The sequence below is a fragment of the Vitis vinifera genome, chromosome 2 (genome assembly GCF_030704535.1).
Source record: "Vitis vinifera cultivar Pinot Noir 40024 chromosome 2, ASM3070453v1".
Lineage (NCBI taxonomy): Eukaryota > Viridiplantae > Streptophyta > Magnoliopsida > Vitales > Vitaceae > Vitis > Vitis vinifera.
Genome location: NC_081806.1, coordinates 7849633 through 7867728, shown reverse-complemented (window position 1 = coordinate 7867728; position 18096 = coordinate 7849633). Strand labels below are relative to the sequence as shown.

The window sequence follows — 18096 nt, the reverse complement described above, 5'->3', positions numbered from 1 at the left end:
AGAAGCTTTTATACAAAAGTGTAACATCTTATTAATATATATATATTCTCTCGATATAACACCTCAATTTTTTGATATCTCAATTTTTTTCATTAATTTTTAAAATTATTACTTTCTCGATATAACACCTCTAATACTTTCTCTATGTCAAGATTAATGATCTTAGGATGGTACATGATTGCATTATTTAAATCAATCTTGATTTGATATGGTCTTTATCCTCATTTTCTATGGATCAGTATCCTAATATCATTATTGTTAATAATTTTTTTGTACATATATAGTTGATGTGACTTCAATTGATGTTTCCCATGCTCAATAGTTTGTTGATGTTCAAAGGGGTGTGAGTTGGATATGGTATTCATCCAGTGTTCCTTATGATAGTTGAGGGATTTTCACATTGTTTAAATTTTTTGTCTATTTTAATCTCCACAAAACTTCTCTTAATGTGCCACTTTAGAATGCCCCAAATGCTTCTTCTTCTTTTTTGGCAAAAAAGTCATCAAGGTATATGGACATTGACTAACACCAAAGAGAATATGAGGTGGTTATAAGATCATATTAGCCTAAGTATTCGAATTTATGTAGGTAAATTTAAAGAGGGTATTTTATCAAATACCCATATTAGTGGAGCTACATTCATTCTTGCTCTTTTGTTCTATTGTTTTCTTGCTCATTTGGTATGGTAGTCATTCTAGTTAAATCGATTTAAGGTAATCATCTTAGAGATGAGTGATTAAGGTGATAGTCACTTTTTAGAAATATAAATAAGATGGTGCAAATGACAACTATATGTAAATGTATAACAAATATAATAGAAAATAATTACATATAAAGTAAAAAAGAGTAGAGAAAAGAGATAATGCAAACTTGAGATTTTTATGGTGGTTTAGCACAATCCGATCCACATTCACTCTTCTCGAACCCAATTCAAGTGAGGGTTCCACTAATAAGGCTTCCAACACAAGTCTTCAAACTTTACTATTTAATTAACTAATTTTAACGAGCATTTACAATTCTCTTGAAAACATATCTCACTTTTGAACTTTTTCGGTGATAACCTACACTTGGCAAACCCTAAGTGATGCCTCATACTCAAATTTTTTCGTAAAGCGATACCTCACACTTGATCTCATCTCACATGGTATACAAGAAAAGATTTGATGAAAATGAAACACCTATTTTACAATTTGACACAATAGTGTACAAGGAAACTATCGATTGAATGGTGCACTAACATGAAATGTGCTAAGTGCACTCTAAAAACATTCCCACAAAACTAAAATAATATTCAATAATGATTTAGAACCCCCCACCCTCTTGAAAAAAAGAAGTTTGAAGCCTTTGAATAGAAATTGGAAGCTAAACTAGTTGTTAACATAGTTTGGGTTCCACCAATCGATTGGCTACTAGCCATTAGAGTTTATCGGTGTCCATTCGGCTCAACCAATTAAGGTTTAGCCTCGACCAATTGAGGCTTAACCTTGACCAATTGAATACATGCTACTAAAAGAGAGAAAGAGAGTATAAGTGCACCTTCATCGATTGAGCTCCATCAATTCCTTCTTACCTCAACAACAGTTACATTGTAAAATGTATAAATGACCTTGATTTGAAATCTAAAACCCCTAACAACTTGTATTCCACTTCACAAACCCTTTAAAATAAGTTTAGAAAGGCTTAGATTTAGGGTTTTAATAAAATAAATAAAAAATAAAAACCATCTAATTTATAAATAAATAAAATTCAATTTAGGCATTTAAATAATTTTAGTTGTTTTAATAAAAATGTAATACAATATAAACATGGTGTACCAACAACATTATAAAAAGACCTTAGAGAATAAATCTTAATTTTTCTTCTCTTTGAGGTTTTTTTATTCTTTTTGATTCTCCTTTGACATGAAATATTTTTAATTGCTTCTTAAGAAATCTTTTTATCTAAATACACTTAAGATAAATCATTAGTTTCAACATTTGTTTTATCATCAAATAAATAATTAATTTTAACATTTGTTTTGTTATCATTAAAATTGGGATTAATCAAACCTTAGTTGCACAATGATGTATTTTCTATGTTGAACTTCTTTTTAAAATCCCATTTTCTTTGCATGTTGCATGCCTTAATTTCTTGCTTGGCCATGAGTCTTGTACTTTTACATTGTCAAACTTAAATAATAATAATAATAATAATAAAATCAATAAATCCCATAAAGTTATGCGGCTAAAAGTTTATTTGTAAGTAATTCTGAAAAAACCGTTTCTATAGAATTCTTTTGATAAAAAATTTTAAATGCTAAAAAAGTTCAAACACTTTCAAAAATCGCTACAACACATTTCAAGAATGTTTAAATTCAAAATGATTTTAGTAAAGATGTTTTCCTTATATATATATATATATATATGTTTAGGAGAATCACTTTTCAAGTTTATATCGGAAGTAGTTTTGATTAAAATTCTTCAAAGCAAAGGTGTTTTATCTAAAAGAATTTTTAAAAGAAACAAGTATCAAATACTTCTTCAAAAAACACTACAATTAATTTTTCAACTTTTTAAAATTCTTTTCCAAATTTTGTACGTTATTTTTCTTCAAAATTATTTTTTTTATTCTAAAAATATTTTCTAAAAACAAAATTGGACTCTAAGGTAGTATTTATTTATTTATAATTAATTCTAAATAAAACTTTAATTCTTAATAGTGTTAAATATTAGATAATTTATTTTTTTAATATTTTACTTTTATTAAACATTATGTAGACCCCCTTGAGAGAAGGTTTCCCATTTTTCTTACCACCCCAAGGATGAGCCGTTTTAGGCGGCCAGTGAGGATTAGGAATGAGGTGTTTTTGGGTGGCTAGATGGAATGGAAAGCGAGAAGAAAAGCAGTTGATGGGTGAGTTGTTTCAAAAAGGCTCTACACAGCTAGGCAAAGAAGGGACATAACTGAGCAAAAAGAAAGCACGACTGGAATCGGGGGATGGGTAGCAACTTGCATGAAAAGAAAGAGTTGACAAGAGAAAAGCACATCTAGAGGGGAGCGAAAAACTGGAGGAAAAAACGAAAGAAAATGGAGAGGTTTTGGAGAGAAAAATGGGCATTTTTTTAGGCTATGAGAGAATGGGAACGTGTTAGGTGATTTCTACTGTTGGTTACAGAGAGAATGAGATTTTCGTTGCTATTACATATAGATATTTTAGTAGCTCGGCAGAAAGGATAAGACGGGTGGAAGGAAAATGAGCTGAGCAAAGTAAGTTAGTTTTGGGGAGCTAAGCAAACTTCGGTTTGAGAAAAGCATTGCCTGGTACATTTATTTGTGTTCATCATTCATTATATCATCATACTTCTCTCATCTCTTTTTCAGGTAATTACTTTGCATCGTTTGTGAGTTGGCTTTGGTTTGGTTATTGTAATTTCATTCCATGCTTCTCCGTTTTCACTCAAGGATGATTTAACTATGTTTTGATTGTTTGTTTCATATTTGAGGACCTCCTCGTATCTCGTTGTTTTTTTAGACATTCTTCTAGTTTAATCCACCAATTTTTGAGCCCACAGATGAAGGAAAAATGAAATGGGTCTCTTCATGTTCATTGGGTATTCGGTTCTCATCTACTCCTTTTTAAAGAAAGCTTCACCCCATCACATCCTCATACCCGCTGCCCATCTCCACACCCATCTTTCATGCCTCCTCATGCATATACCCATTTTCCATACCCATTGAACCACCTATCTCCCCCCATCTCACTACATCCTTTCATCTTTCTATACCTCCATCACCCACTTCCCTCACTATTTTCCTATCACCCCCACCATCTATCATTCATTCCCTACCCGTTTAGCTCCATTTCCCACGTGCATGGCGTCCAAAGCGCATGGCCACCTTCAGTCTCTCTACATCCTCATACCCATAACCCTACATATAACCATACCCATCACACCCAAGATGCCCCACCAACTGCCTCACTGCTCATTTCTCACTCATGCATAGGAACCATGCATGCATGGCCGTCCTCACTTCTCTTACACCCACTGTCTTCTACCCATTCATCAAATTCACACACTACCCTTCAAACCATCATCTTCCAATACCCACCAATCCACTTCTACCACTACCCATTAATCGCATTCATTTTCGTCACAATCCCTTTATGCACCTATGATAATGGCCCTTGCCATCTTTTGGACTCCGGGAGGTATAAATATAAGACGAGTCTCTTCGTCGTTCACAAACCACATCCCAAGTATGAGATTCACTCATTGAATATGCATTAAAAAAATGGGTTTGTAGTGTGAGTATGATAGATATATGCATTGGAAAATGGAATAGTGGTGTGGGTATGATATTATTGCAATATGAAAATGGGTTGGTTGTGTAATGGAGACAGCACAATAAAGTTAGGAATAGGCTTAAACACATGGAGAAATGAATTTTGGGATGGGGTCCCACAAGCTTGATTTGAATTTGATATTATATATAAAGCATACATTGGAGTGTTTGGCTATGCATGTCTGCCTTTCCTTAGGCCACATGTCATCCTCTTAAATCGCCTTCTTATAAAAATTTCATTCTCAAAATAATTTTTCAAGATTCCAATTTTCAAAATTTCATTCTCAAAATAATTTTTCAAGATCTCAATTTTCGAAATTTAATTTTCCGAAATTCCATTATCAAAATAATTCTTTAAGATTCCAACTTTTGAAATTTAATTTTCCAAAATCCCATTCTCATAATAAATTTTCAAGATTTCAATTTCTTTAATTTAATTTCCCGAAATTTCATTCTCAAAATAATTTCCCAAGATTTTAATCTTCAAAATTTAGTTTTCCAAAATACCGTTCTCAAATAATCCTTCAAAATTCTGATTTCCAAATTTAATTTCCAATTTTTAAATTTATTTATCTAATCATTATTATTTTCGTTATTATTATTATTCTATTTATTTACTTTTTAAAATTCCATCTTTAAGTAATTATTCAAATTTCCAAATTCCAAATTTGATCATCGATTTCCAAAATTCCAATTTTCATATTTATTTATTTAATCATTATTATTTTCTTCATTATTATTTTATCTATTTATTCTATTTATTTATTTATTTATTAAAATTTTCATCTTTAAATAATTTTTCAAAATTCTGATATCCAAACTTAATTCCCAATTTCCAAAAGGGTTAATTGGTTAAACGGGTCAAAATAACCCCCATATTTGCAAATATAACCCACCAATCAAAAAGCAAAAAAATTGACCTGATTGAGACAAAAATGTCCTTCTTATTTTTTCTTTTCAACACATACAACTTCTCATTTCCCTTTCCCTTCTCATTTTTCCCTCCAAGACAACATTCTCTTTCCCTTTATTTTATAGTAGATTAGGTTCTAATTTTTTTATTCGGTCATTGGTTGCTTTTCTCTCTTTTTTTCTGCGAAGATCAAGTTTAATAACTTCTTACCATTGTTTCATCTATTCTTCATTCTTGGTTACAAAAATATGAAGAAAAAAAAATGTAAGCAACCAACAATTTCCTTTTTATATTATCATTTTTTTTTTTTTGTTTCTTGAAAATTCAAAATCTCACTTCAACATTGTAAGTAAAAAATAGAGACTCCATTGTTAGTTCTGAACAAGTGAAAAGTTCGCTCAAAGAATTTTCACATGAACTTAGCAGTAGTTGAGTTGTATTAACAAAGAACTTAATCACAGTTAAGTTCACAATTAGAATTTTCACCTGAACTTAACAGTAGTTGAGTTGCATTAACAAAAACCTTAACCATAGTTAAATTCACAGTTAGATATTTCACCTAAACTTAACAATAGTTGAGTTTCATTAACAAAGAACTTAACCACAATTAAGTTCATAGTCTGAATTTTCACCTGAACTTAATAGTAATTGAGTTTCATTAACAAAAAACTTAACCATAGTTAAGTTCACACTCACTATTTCACAGTAGTTGGGATTTTTGCTTAGTAGCTTCGTTTTTCTTTGCTTCACTTTCTTATGCTTCACTTTTTTCTTCTATTCGCAATTGGCATTTTTGTTTTTCCTCAACTTTTTAAATCTTTTTCTCCTATCACTCTTCAATGAACTCATTGTTTCCTTCGTTCTTGAAGATATAATATGAGATAACTTGAAAAAAATAGAATAACAATTTTTCCAAGGATTCGGAATGAAACAGAGGATTTCTAGGGTTTTTGAAGGAAATATGAGATTTTTGTTTTGTGCATCAAAGGAAGATGATAAAATAGAAGAACATGATGAAAGATGAGGACTCGTTCTATAAATGAAGCGGAAGAGGAGATGATCTTTCCGTTTTATGCACCAAAAGGAAGATAATGAAGTAGAAGAAGATGATGAGAGAATTTTTTTGGAAAATATGAGGAGTTGTTCTATAAATAAAGGAAAAGAAGAGAAATTGTTCTGTAAATGAAGGAAAATATGAGAAGTTGTATGTGTTGGAGAGATAAAAGAAGAAGGGCATTTTTGTCTCAACCGGATCAACTTTTTTGTGTTTTGACTGGTGGGTTATATTTGCAAAAATGAGAGTTATTTTAACCCCTTTAACCAATTAAGCATTTCTAAAATTTCAATTTTCATATTTATTTATTTAATCATTATTATTTTTGTTGTTATTATTATTCTATTTGTTTATTTTTTATTATTAATATTATTTTTTTTTTTTTAATTCCATTCTCTAATAATTCTTTAAAATTCCATTTTCTTAAATTTAATTCTCAAATTTTCATTTTTAATAATTCTTCAAAATTCCAATTTCCAAATTTAATTCCCAATTTTCAAAATTCCAATTCTTAAATTTAATTTTCAAAAAGCCAATTTTCAAATAATTTTCGAGTTTTTAATTTTCGAATAAATTTCAAAACTTTAGTTTTCTTTCCAATAATTTTGATTTCACTCCAATTTTCAAATGTTTCTTTAATTCTACCACTCTTTTCAAATATTTCTTTAATTCTACCACTCTTTTCAAATATTTCTTTAATTCTATCACTCTTCATCTTTCCTAAAGATTCGAGGTCACCAAAAATCCCTTTTTTAGTAAACTTGTTGCCCCTTTTCTTTCAGGCAAACACCTTCATAAAATTTTTTTATTTTAAAATAATTTTTTTGTTTCTCTTGATTTTTAAATAAATAAAAATGAATTTTTCACAATTCCAAAATAATGAAATAATAAAATCTATGAGACTAATTCATAGAAGATAAATTAAGCTTTGGTAAGGACCCTACACTTAAGTTTTTTTCTTCTTTGGTAGGGACCCTACACTTGAGTTTTTTTCCTATCTTTGTCCTGCTCTTTGATATGCATTTGATAACGCAAATTATTAATAAGATACAATCTCATTCCCACTTCGCTTATTCCGATACATGATTCACTTGATTATTTGATTATTTCATCGATATTCCTCATCAATTTTCACATCTATCTCATCTCATTTAGTAGAAACCCGTTTTTATGGACTTAAAGGGATGTTATGTCTTTACCATATCTACTCGATAAGTAACCTAGCACCCGAACTTATATTTAGTTTCTCACATAATGTTTTTCCCAAATAAGGAACAACTCCAAATCTAAAAATAAGTAACCTTATTCCAATGATAAGATACATCGAGCACAAACAAGAAATCCACACATTAAAAACCAACATATCACTTTTATCATTTAAAAAAAAACCAAATATTTTTATTTTTTCTATTCGAAAAAAAACTTATAATAAATCATTAAAAATTAAAAAAAAATTGACAATTTAAAATCTAAAAACAAATTGATTTTAGCAAATAATTAAAAAAACAAACAGCCTATAACTCTATCATTCGATATTGCTTCAACACACTTATCTCTTTTAAAACACAATCAAACAGACTCTTAATTCTACCATATCATTCTTATTGTTTAGTTCATGATATTCTTCAGCACACAATTCTCTATACAATCATATTTTATTGTTAGAGAAAAGATAGTGATTTTCCTTCAAATGTTCCTTATCAAAATGGCCCTTTTTCGAACAAAATATTATCTTTCCGCATGTTGTAAAACTATTGTTCAAAGATGTGCCCGCCTCACGTGGAAAACAAAATGTTGTGAGATTACAGACCACACCATGGTTTAAAGCCCCAAAAGATTTAAGGAAATTCCTGAACAACTGATTGAGAAACATCAGAGCAATTTTGATAGCCAAGAAACTCAAACAGAGGTTTTTATTCAAACCTAAATCAGATAATCCGAAGTTAGGAACATGAAGGGGTCCAAACAAATTTTAGAAACCTGTCATAATGCGAATGTTAGCATCAAAATGAGCAGACATAAACTTGATGGAATTGAACAGCCAAAACCAAAACAGGTTCTTGACCAAACTTCAAACAATAAATAATAAGCAAATCAATTTCAACAAAAAAGAAGAAGCAGAAGAAGAAGAAGAAGAAGGTAAGCGGCATCAGGTCTCCAAGGTGATATAGCATCAATGAAAAAATTCAGACGCAAATTACCCATAAGTTTATGAGATTCATCACTTGCCCCAACCAAATTCAAATCACTAGCACTCACAGCAATTATATGTACATAAACTTCCTCTGTTTCCAATTCATGAAAAACCTTCAATATTCATTAGAAAAAATTAGAAAAAAAAACCATGTGAAAATATGTGTCAGAAAGAAATAATAATGAGATGTGGATTTGTGGGATGTTGGAGAGAAGAGGGAGATCAAGGCGATCAGAACCTGTCGGGATTCATTGTTTAACATCATCTGATGTTGATATCAGTGGATTGACAGACCAATGAATTCTATCGTCACCTCGCTTTTTCCATCTCAAACCACGCACAACACTCCCAAAATCAAAAAATGAGCTTTCGAAAAGACAGATCTAAAATCAAACTACACCGTATGCGAAAACATTTCAAGAAAAAAAAAATGCTCAGAACTTCTTAGAGGGTTGTGTTGCCGTCACAGACCAACTCCGAAGAGAGTCTTTGGTACACAGAACTGAAGTTTCATCACGGCTATTACCTAAACAGGAACAGAACCAGGCAAAGAAAAAAAAATTGCAGAGCAAAACATACAGAGAGGGAGTGGGGGGCGAGGGAGAGGAGAATTAGTTGTTAAAAGACTAGGATTTTATACGGGGGATACGCCCAAATAGGTGAAACCCTAACCCTAATCTCGTTTCTTCAAAATTGTCTCCAAATAAAAGGTGTATGACGGCGATGTTCAATCAAGCCACGTGTAAACCATTGGTTTATGAAACTTCGAAATTATATAAAAAAAAATACAAAATAAAAAAACGATTATTTGGTACAAATAAGTGAGATTATGATACGAATTAGGCGGCAATTAGTGTGAGTTGGTTAAATTAATTATTACTCCGAGCTTAACCTGAAACAATCAACTCAATTCAACTTATAACTCGAGTCAACTCAATTTTATTTTTTAAAATTCAAGTTTAATTTGATCAAGTTAGAGTCAAATTAATTAGATTAACGTAAGGTTAGGTTCAGATTTGGTCCGACCAATCCATTCAAATTGCATTCTTAATAGGAATAATAGTAAGTTAAAAACATAAATTCAAAGATGATTTAATTATTAAAGGTATTTGATAAAATTTAATACTTATTACTTAATTATTTAAGTTAAATTATACTTAAGTTATTAATTTAAAACTTATTATTTAATTTTTATTTTAATTATTTTGATAAAATTAACTTAAAACATATTTTAAATCATCAAATTAATATATTTATCATCATAAATTATAATTAGAGCAAACGAAGTTGAATGACAGGAAATGTGGTGGAATAGCAAAGGAGACTGTGGAGTTAATTAGGACAAATAAAAATAAAAAGATAAATTAAATATGTAGATTTAAGAATAAATTAATTCATTTTACTTATTACTTAAAGTTTTTTTTTTTTACTGTAAATCATACTATTAAATTATTTTATCAAATATACTTAATTTACTTAATAACTTAAATTAAATTATTAAATCACTTTAAATTATTAAGTTAGTTTATTAAACGATTTAATTAAAATCAAATAAAATGACCTAAAAATAACTTATTTATTAAACGAGTTACATATTCAACTAATGTCCAAGAGGCTTTACCACTATTTATATAACATTACATAATTTACTCTTAACACATATATTTAATGAAATCTTAATCCATACTCGTATGAAAAACTACCAATCATTGTGTAGACCCCTTTTGTGGACACCACCCGGGAGAGTTTTTTTTTTTTTTTTTTTTTTTCATCTTTTGAAGTGGGAGGACCCCTTTCTGCCAAGAACAAGCTGCATGGACATGTGGCAAAGAGCATGGCTCACCATGGTGGTGGTTGACGATGATGACGTCTTCCCTGGACAAGGAGCAATAGAGCAGGTAGTGGCTTGCGGGAGAAGACAGAAACAGGGGAGGGGCAAAAAACTAGAAAAGGGAGCAAGAGAGGTTGAAGAAGGGTTCAGAGGAAAATTTGAGGGAGCTTGAGAAGAAACCAATTTGAGGGTGGATAGTTAGAGGATAGAAGATTTTTTGGAGAGAGCATAAAACAGAGCTTGGAGTCAGGCGAGCTTTCGTTCGAGAAGAGGCTTCTCAGGTAAGGACCTTGTATTCACCATTGCTTCTGTTCATTATCTTCTCCTTCTTATTTTTGGATATTATTGTTTGTTTTGGGTAGGGGTATTAGGCTATATGTTTAGTTTTCATTGATCTCTAGAATATCTATGGATTTGTTGTCATTGTTTTATCACTTCTTTTCCTTGGTTTTGTTTAAGAGTAACTTGACTTTGTTTTAGTTACATTGTGAGATATCCTAGAATTCATACCCCTGTTTTTTTTTTTTTTTTTTTTGGTATGAACCTATGGTCCCTCAACCCGCTTGCAAGCCCATGGATAACTCATGAAATGAGGCTTCGCTTAATGCCCTTTTGGTTCATTCATTCTTGTTTTCTTTTTGTTAATGGTCCTTGCCCTATACTTTTCTGCTTTTGGTGTCTGTCCGTGGTGTGCTTTGGTTAGTGCATCTCCATCTGAGAGTGCAAATCCAGGGAGTGAATGACAAGGATGTCAAGATGTTGTTGTCCAACCTGGAAGCACAAGACTGGATCCTGTTCATACTACCTTTGTCCAGATGTTTAACACTCCTATCAAAAGCAACAAGGGTGCAGTGAAGACACTTGTTCTTGTATAGTTTGTTAAGAAGGGTGACAAAGCGGGTTCACCTGAAGCTGCCTTTTTTGCAAAGTTGGGGATAAGACCTTTCTCTTGGGGTCTTATGGTGTTGCCCGTTTATGACCATAACCCAATTTTCAATCCCGATATGCTAGAATCTACAAGAGGAGGATCACATTGGTGAGTTTGCAGCAGGAGTCTCTATGGTTCCCTTACACCCATTGATTATCTCATACCCCACCCTAGTAGTTGTACCTCAGGCCCACATACTGGACCCCATTACCAGGTTGGAAGCATGGTGATAGCCCTATTCAAGACCCCATCCGTGACTATGTGCTAAGGAGTCAAAGCAGCTCAAAGAAAAGATGGCCCAAATGAAAAAGGGATTCAATGATGCGAGCTCCACGTGCATGAATTCCCATGCCATAGCCACCTTCACACCCACTTCTCTCTCTAAATCTTCATCCATCATAACCTTCAAACCCATCCCCATACCCGTTCATTTATCCATCACACCCATTGCAACAACCCACTTCATTCCCATACCCATTTTCACTCTTCCCATACCCACCACATACCTATGCATCCATCCATCATTTCACCACCTCATCCATTCAAACCCGTTCTCTTAGTCCCATGCATGGAAACCTCATCTCACTCCGTTCTTAAGTATTATACCTATCACTATGCTCCATTTATCACACCTCATGCCCATCGAAACCTTCTCTTTACCCACCAATGCCCATCATCACCCTATCTTCATTTTCTAACACCCATCAAACTCATCACTCCCCACAGACCATCAAGCGCTCCGATCTCCTCCACCATAGGTTCTAAATGCATTGCTTCGGATATCAAGTATCATGCAGAGTTCAAGTCTATGTTTTCCAAAACAGTTCGGGCTCTTTAAGGTTCTTCCTACAAAGGCTCAAAGTATTCATGCTACTACCACCACCACCGTTGAGGCCTAGCTTGATAATATTATCACTCCACTTTAGAATTTTAGCCCCATTTCCCTCTGCAGAGGACTGGGTTCAAATCTTCTAGCATTGCTAATTGTTTTTTGTTCTGGGGTTTATACATAGGCAGAAGGCAGAGTGAGAGAGAATAATCTCTTTCCTTTTTCATATAGTAATCTAGGTTTTGTTGTTTTTGTGCGTCCGTGGTGGTGGTGGTGTTGAAGAGGGTGAAAATGGTGAAAAGGTGAAATCTGTGTTATAATTTTGAAAAAATGGGCTTGTGGTGTGGGTATGACAAGCACATGCATAAAAAATGGGTTTGTGGTGTGAATACGAGAGATATGTGCATTGGAAAATGAGATAGTGGTATGGGTATGACATTATTGCAAGATAAAAATGGGTTTGTAGAGCTATTGTGCACGTTGTGATGCCTACATCATGGGTTTTTTTTTTCTTTTTCTTATTTTTCTTCAACTTTTGATGCAAAAAAAATTAATTTTCAAAATTTTAATCTTAAGATAATTTTCCAAAACTCCAGTTTTAATTTAAATTTTCAAAACCTTGACTTTCCAAACTTTAATTATTTTCAAATTTAATTTTTAAAATTCCATCTTTAAATAACTCTTCAAAATTCCTATTTCCAAATTTAATTTTCAATTTCTAAAACTCCAATTTTTACATTTATTTATTTAATCACTATTATTTGTATCATTATTATTATTTTATTTATTTATTTTTAAAATTTCATCCTTAAACAATTTTTTTAAAATTCCAATTTCCAAATTTAATTTCCAATTTCTAAAATTCCAATTTTCACATTTATTTATATAATCATTATTATTTTCGTCATTATTATTATTCTATTCTATTTATTTATTTTTAAATTTTCATCCTCAAACAATTTTTTTCAAAATTCCGATTTCCAAATTTAATTTCCAATCTCCAAAATTCCAATTTTCACATTTATTTATTTAATCATTATTATTTTCGTCATTATTATTATTCTATTTATTTATTTATTTTTAAAATTCCATCCTTAAACAATTTTTTAAAAATTCTGATTTCCAAATTTAATTTCCAATTTCCAAAATTCTAGTTTTCACATTTATTTATTTAATCGTTATTATTTTTGTTGTTATTATTATTATTTTTATTTATTTGTTTTTAAAATTCCATCTTTAAATAATTCTTCAAATTTCCAATTTCCAAATTGAATTCTCAATTTCCAAATTTAATTCTCAATTTCTGGAATTCCAATTTTCTAATTTCCGAACTTAATTTCCAATTTCCAAAATTCCAATTTTCACATTTATTTATTTATTATCATTATTATTATTATTATTATCATTTTTATCATTTTATTATTTATTTTTAAAATTTCTACCTTCGAATAATTTCCAAGATTCCAATTTATATAATTTAATTTTCATAGTTTCTACTTCTCAAATAATTTTCAATTCTAATTTCTTTCAAAATTTAATTTCCAAAGTCCCAATTTTCATAATTTAATTTTTAAAATTCCAAACTCTCAAATAATTTTCAAAGTTCCAATTTCTTTCAAATTTAATTTCTGAAATTTCAATTCATAAATTTAATTTACAAATCTCCAATTCTCGAATAAATCTCGAAATTCCAATTCCTTTTAAATTTAATTTCTAAAATTCTCATTCTTAAATTTAATTTCCAAAAACTTTAATTTTCAAATAAATTTCAAAAATTCAATTTTCCCTCGAAGAGTTTTAATTCCATTCTGGTTTTTCAAATAATCTTCTGTTTCTTTTTATTTTACATAAGCAAAATGATTTTTTTTCATAATTCTAAAACAAATGAATTTGTGAGACCAATTCATGAAAGATAAATTGGGCTTTGGTGGGAGCCCAACATCAAAGAAGTATTACTTAAAATAAAAATGAACTTAAGTGAAATGTCACGTGTGTCATAAGTGATTTCATATTCTGTTTGGTGATGCATGTGATATATTTTACACTCATTCTTGTACACTAACCCCATTTCATGATAGCGCATTATTCGCTTGCTACCAAGGTATGCGCCCGCTCTCACTCTGACCATTCTCTACGCTTTGTTTTGACTCTCAATGTATGATCATCTTTTGGTATCCACGTTTAATCAATCAATTGTCACACGTGTTTCATTTTATTAGTAGAGACCCATTTTTTTATGGACTTAAAAGGGTGTTATGGTCTTTACCGTACCTTCTCAATAAGTAACCTGACCCTTGAGCCCCGATTTGGTTTTTCATAGACCACATTTTCCGAATAAGGAGTCACACTTAGGATTTTCTTTCTTATTTTGTTTACCCTTTTTTAAAAAATAAAACAAAAATAAGTGGTGACTCCATGTCATTTTCTAAACAACAAATCAATTTTTCATAAATAAATAAAAAGAGAGTTTCGCCATCGAATGGGAACGCATCGAGCAAAATATGGGGTCCACACATTGTAATCTCAATGTTTGGATGAAATTTAGATATATGATCTGCTAACGTCCTTAAAAATAATTCTTACTTATTTTTATGAACAAAAAATTATTTGAGAATTAAAACTTATTCTTGACAAAAAAGATTATGTATTCAAGTACGAAACAAAAGTTTTTAAAATGTTATCTATATTTTTAATTATTAATTAAAATATTATAAAAATAATTGAAAACATCTCAAATATATTTTCAAAAACAATTTGAGAGCAAATTTTTAGAAAACCGAGTTTTGTCATAAATTCAAGAAATTTTTTTATTTTAACTATTTTCAAAATCAATCTTCCAAATAGATCATAATTGTTCATGTTTATATTATTGTTTATTACTATAATATTTAAAATATAAATTAATAAAAAAAATATATAGTGAAAGGAAAAAAATACATTTTAAAATCAAACAAAAATTAAAATTTATTTTTTATTTTTTATTTTAAATATTAAGGTTATTTGGTAAAGTTAATTAAATATTTATTTTAAATTATCAAATTAATCAACTTATTGACTTGAGATATTTATTTGGGAGAATTGTGTTTTGGGCCCTAGGCCCAAAAATTAATATTTGGTCCTCCGACCACCCATATTTAAGTCCAAGGATATAAGATAGTAATTGACAAAAATACTCACTTGACTCATTTTTGTCTTTATTCTACTACTTATCACTCTTCTTTCTTATTTAACCATTTTTGGATTTTTCATTTTTTTAAAACTCTTTTATAAATAATTGAAAATTTACATTATTTTTTATTTTTAAATTATAAATAAACAAAAATTATATTAATGATTCAAAGACTATTTTAGAAAATACTTTTTAAAAAAATATTAATTTAAATAAATAAAAATTATCTTTTATATTTATTTTTATCATTTACATTTTAGAAGTAAATAATTTATTGATTAAAATACCATTTAAAATAAATATATTCACTATTTTATTTTTTTTTATACTAAAAAGTATTTTAAAGTTTTTTTTTACTATTATAAAATAAAAAGTTCAATTTTTTTTTTTAATCTTCTTCCTTCCTTATTTTAACAACTTTTTGAACATGACTTTTAGTAATAAGTTATATGAAATGCTACAAATTTGTTTATTAAGGATTTTTTTTTAATGATTTGAATTAATTGAAAATTTATTAAAATAAGAAAAAGAAAAATAAAGAAAGGGGATGGATTGAGAGTTTTTATTTTAAATACTCGATTAAAATGAGGATGGATGAAGAGTTTTTATTTTAAGTACTCAATTAAAATGTTTTCATATGACTTAATTTTAGAAGTGGATTATATCAATACATAGTAGAGATTGGTTTTTTTATATATATATAAAAGGGTTGAAAGGTATATTTACTTGTTTTAGATGAAAACAAGTAACTAAAAATTATATAGATTATATTTGAGTTTGGTTTTAAAATATTTTTCTAGTTTTTATTTTTATTTTCTATATTACCTCTTTTTGAAAATACGTTTAAGTTATGACAAATATGAAATTTATGTCATTGTACAAGGGTATTATACTAATTGTACAAGGGAAATGTGCTAAGTGTACAAGGCTCCTAATAGGTTTTGTACGATTTTTAAACAACTTGAATTTGATATTAAGACGATTATTGATAGTTTTTTTTTCTTTTTTTTACCAAACTATTTCATTAAGACATTTCCTATAAAAATTAACACATAAGAAATAAAATTTTGAGTTATTTGAGTTATTGTACAAGGTATTACACTAACTGTACAAGACAAATTTACTAATTGTACAAGGGTGTACAAAACTACTTTTTGTTAAGGATTTCAAGTGATTTTGAAAAATTTTCCTATTTTTTTCCACTCAAAGATTTTTCCCCCACTCAAATTCTCTCACTCAAGAATTGTTTCGAATTTTATTTTTAAATTTCATCATCAAAAATTTGTAATTGTATATTTTGTTTTTGTAGTTTTAGCAATGTTATTTCTTTTCACTATATTTTTTTTTTTTTGTGAAATTTTATCCAAATAAATTTATATTTAAAATTATAATCATATTTATCAAAATTTTTACTAAGATTATCTTTAATTCTTTTAATATATTTATACTCATTTATTTAAAAAATGAAAAATTAATTTTTCTTTTTTTTTGTAAACATGTTCTATTACCTTTCAAGTAAAAAATTAGATAAGTTTCAAAGTCAATAAATAAAAAAATTAAATACCACTTTCAATAATTTTTAGATAAAATTTTATATAATATATTTTATTTGAAACTTAATTTTTAAAGTTTAACTAAAAAATTGTATTGACAATTTTCTTGTTGTGGGTCAAAATACTTTGCATTAGTCTATCTAGATAAGAAAAATTATTAATATAATATTAGAACTTCATATCTTAGTTATTTTTTTTCAACAAATTTATCTTTTTAAAAATTTTAAAATAAAAACATTAAAAATTAAAAATATCAATACATAGTAGAGATTGGTTTTTTTATATATATATAAAAGGGTTGAAAGGTATATTTACTTGTTTTAGATGAAAACAAGTAACTAAAAATTATATAGATTATATTTGAGTTTGGTTTTAAAATATTTTTCTAGTTTTTATTTTTATTTTCTATATTACCTCTTTTTGAAAATACGTTTAAGTTATGACAAATATGAAATTTATGTCATTGTACAAGGGTATTATACTAATTGTACAAGGGAAATGTGCTAAGTGTACAAGGCTCCTAATAGGTTTTGTACGATTTTTAAACAACTTGAATTTGATATTAAGACGATTATTGATAGTTTTTTTTTCTTTTTTTTACCAAACTATTTCATTAAGACATTTCCTATAAAAATTAACACATAAGAAATAAAATTTTGAGTTATTTGAGTTATTGTACAAGGTATTACACTAACTGTACAAGACAAATTTACTAATTGTACAAGGGTGTACAAAACTACTTTTTGTTAAGGATTTCAAGTGATTTTGAAAAATTTTCCTATTTTTTTCCACTCAAAGATTTTTCCCCCACTCAAATTCTCTCACTCAAGAATTGTTTCGAATTTTATTTTTAAATTTCATCATCAAAAATTTGTAATTGTATATTTTGTTTTTGTAGTTTTAGCAATGTTATTTCTTTTCACTATATTTTTTTTTTTTTGTGAAATTTTATCCAAATAAATTTATATTTAAAATTATAATCATATTTATCAAAATTTTTACTAAGATTATCTTTAATTCTTTTAATATATTTATACTCATTTATTTAAAAAATGAAAAATTAATTTTTCTTTTTTTTTGTAAACATGTTCTATTACCTTTCAAGTAAAAAATTAGATAAGTTTCAAAGTCAATAAATAAAAAAATTAAATACCACTTTCAATAATTTTTAGATAAAATTTTATATAATATATTTTATTTGAAACTTAATTTTTAAAGTTTAACTAAAAAATTGTATTGACAATTTTCTTGTTGTGGGTCAAAATACTTTGCATTAGTCTATCTAGATAAGAAAAATTATTA

The 18096-nt window shown here is 28.6% G+C and overlaps 1 long non-coding RNA gene and 3 other non-coding genes across 4 annotated transcripts; all 4 read right to left on the bottom strand.

Annotated features, from left to right (window-relative positions):
* Positions 1 to 8002: 8002 nt before the first annotated feature.
* LOC132252817 (uncharacterized) lies at positions 8003 to 9188 on the bottom strand. The gene is made up of 2 exons (XR_009464623.1): positions 8723 to 9188; positions 8003 to 8597 (listed from the first exon to the last, which is right to left on the bottom strand). It is a non-coding gene; the product is annotated as an uncharacterized LOC132252817 (long non-coding RNA).
* On the bottom strand, positions 8432 to 8524 carry LOC132253378 (small nucleolar RNA Z101). Its single transcript, XR_009465221.1, has one exon. It is a non-coding gene; the product is annotated as a small nucleolar RNA Z101 (small nucleolar RNA).
* LOC132253388 (small nucleolar RNA snoR14) lies at positions 8712 to 8802 on the bottom strand. Its single transcript, XR_009465227.1, has one exon. It is a non-coding gene; the product is annotated as a small nucleolar RNA snoR14 (small nucleolar RNA).
* LOC132253386 (small nucleolar RNA U61) lies at positions 8915 to 9006 on the bottom strand. Its single transcript, XR_009465225.1, has one exon. It is a non-coding gene; the product is annotated as a small nucleolar RNA U61 (small nucleolar RNA).
* Positions 9189 to 18096: the final 8908 nt, after the last annotated feature.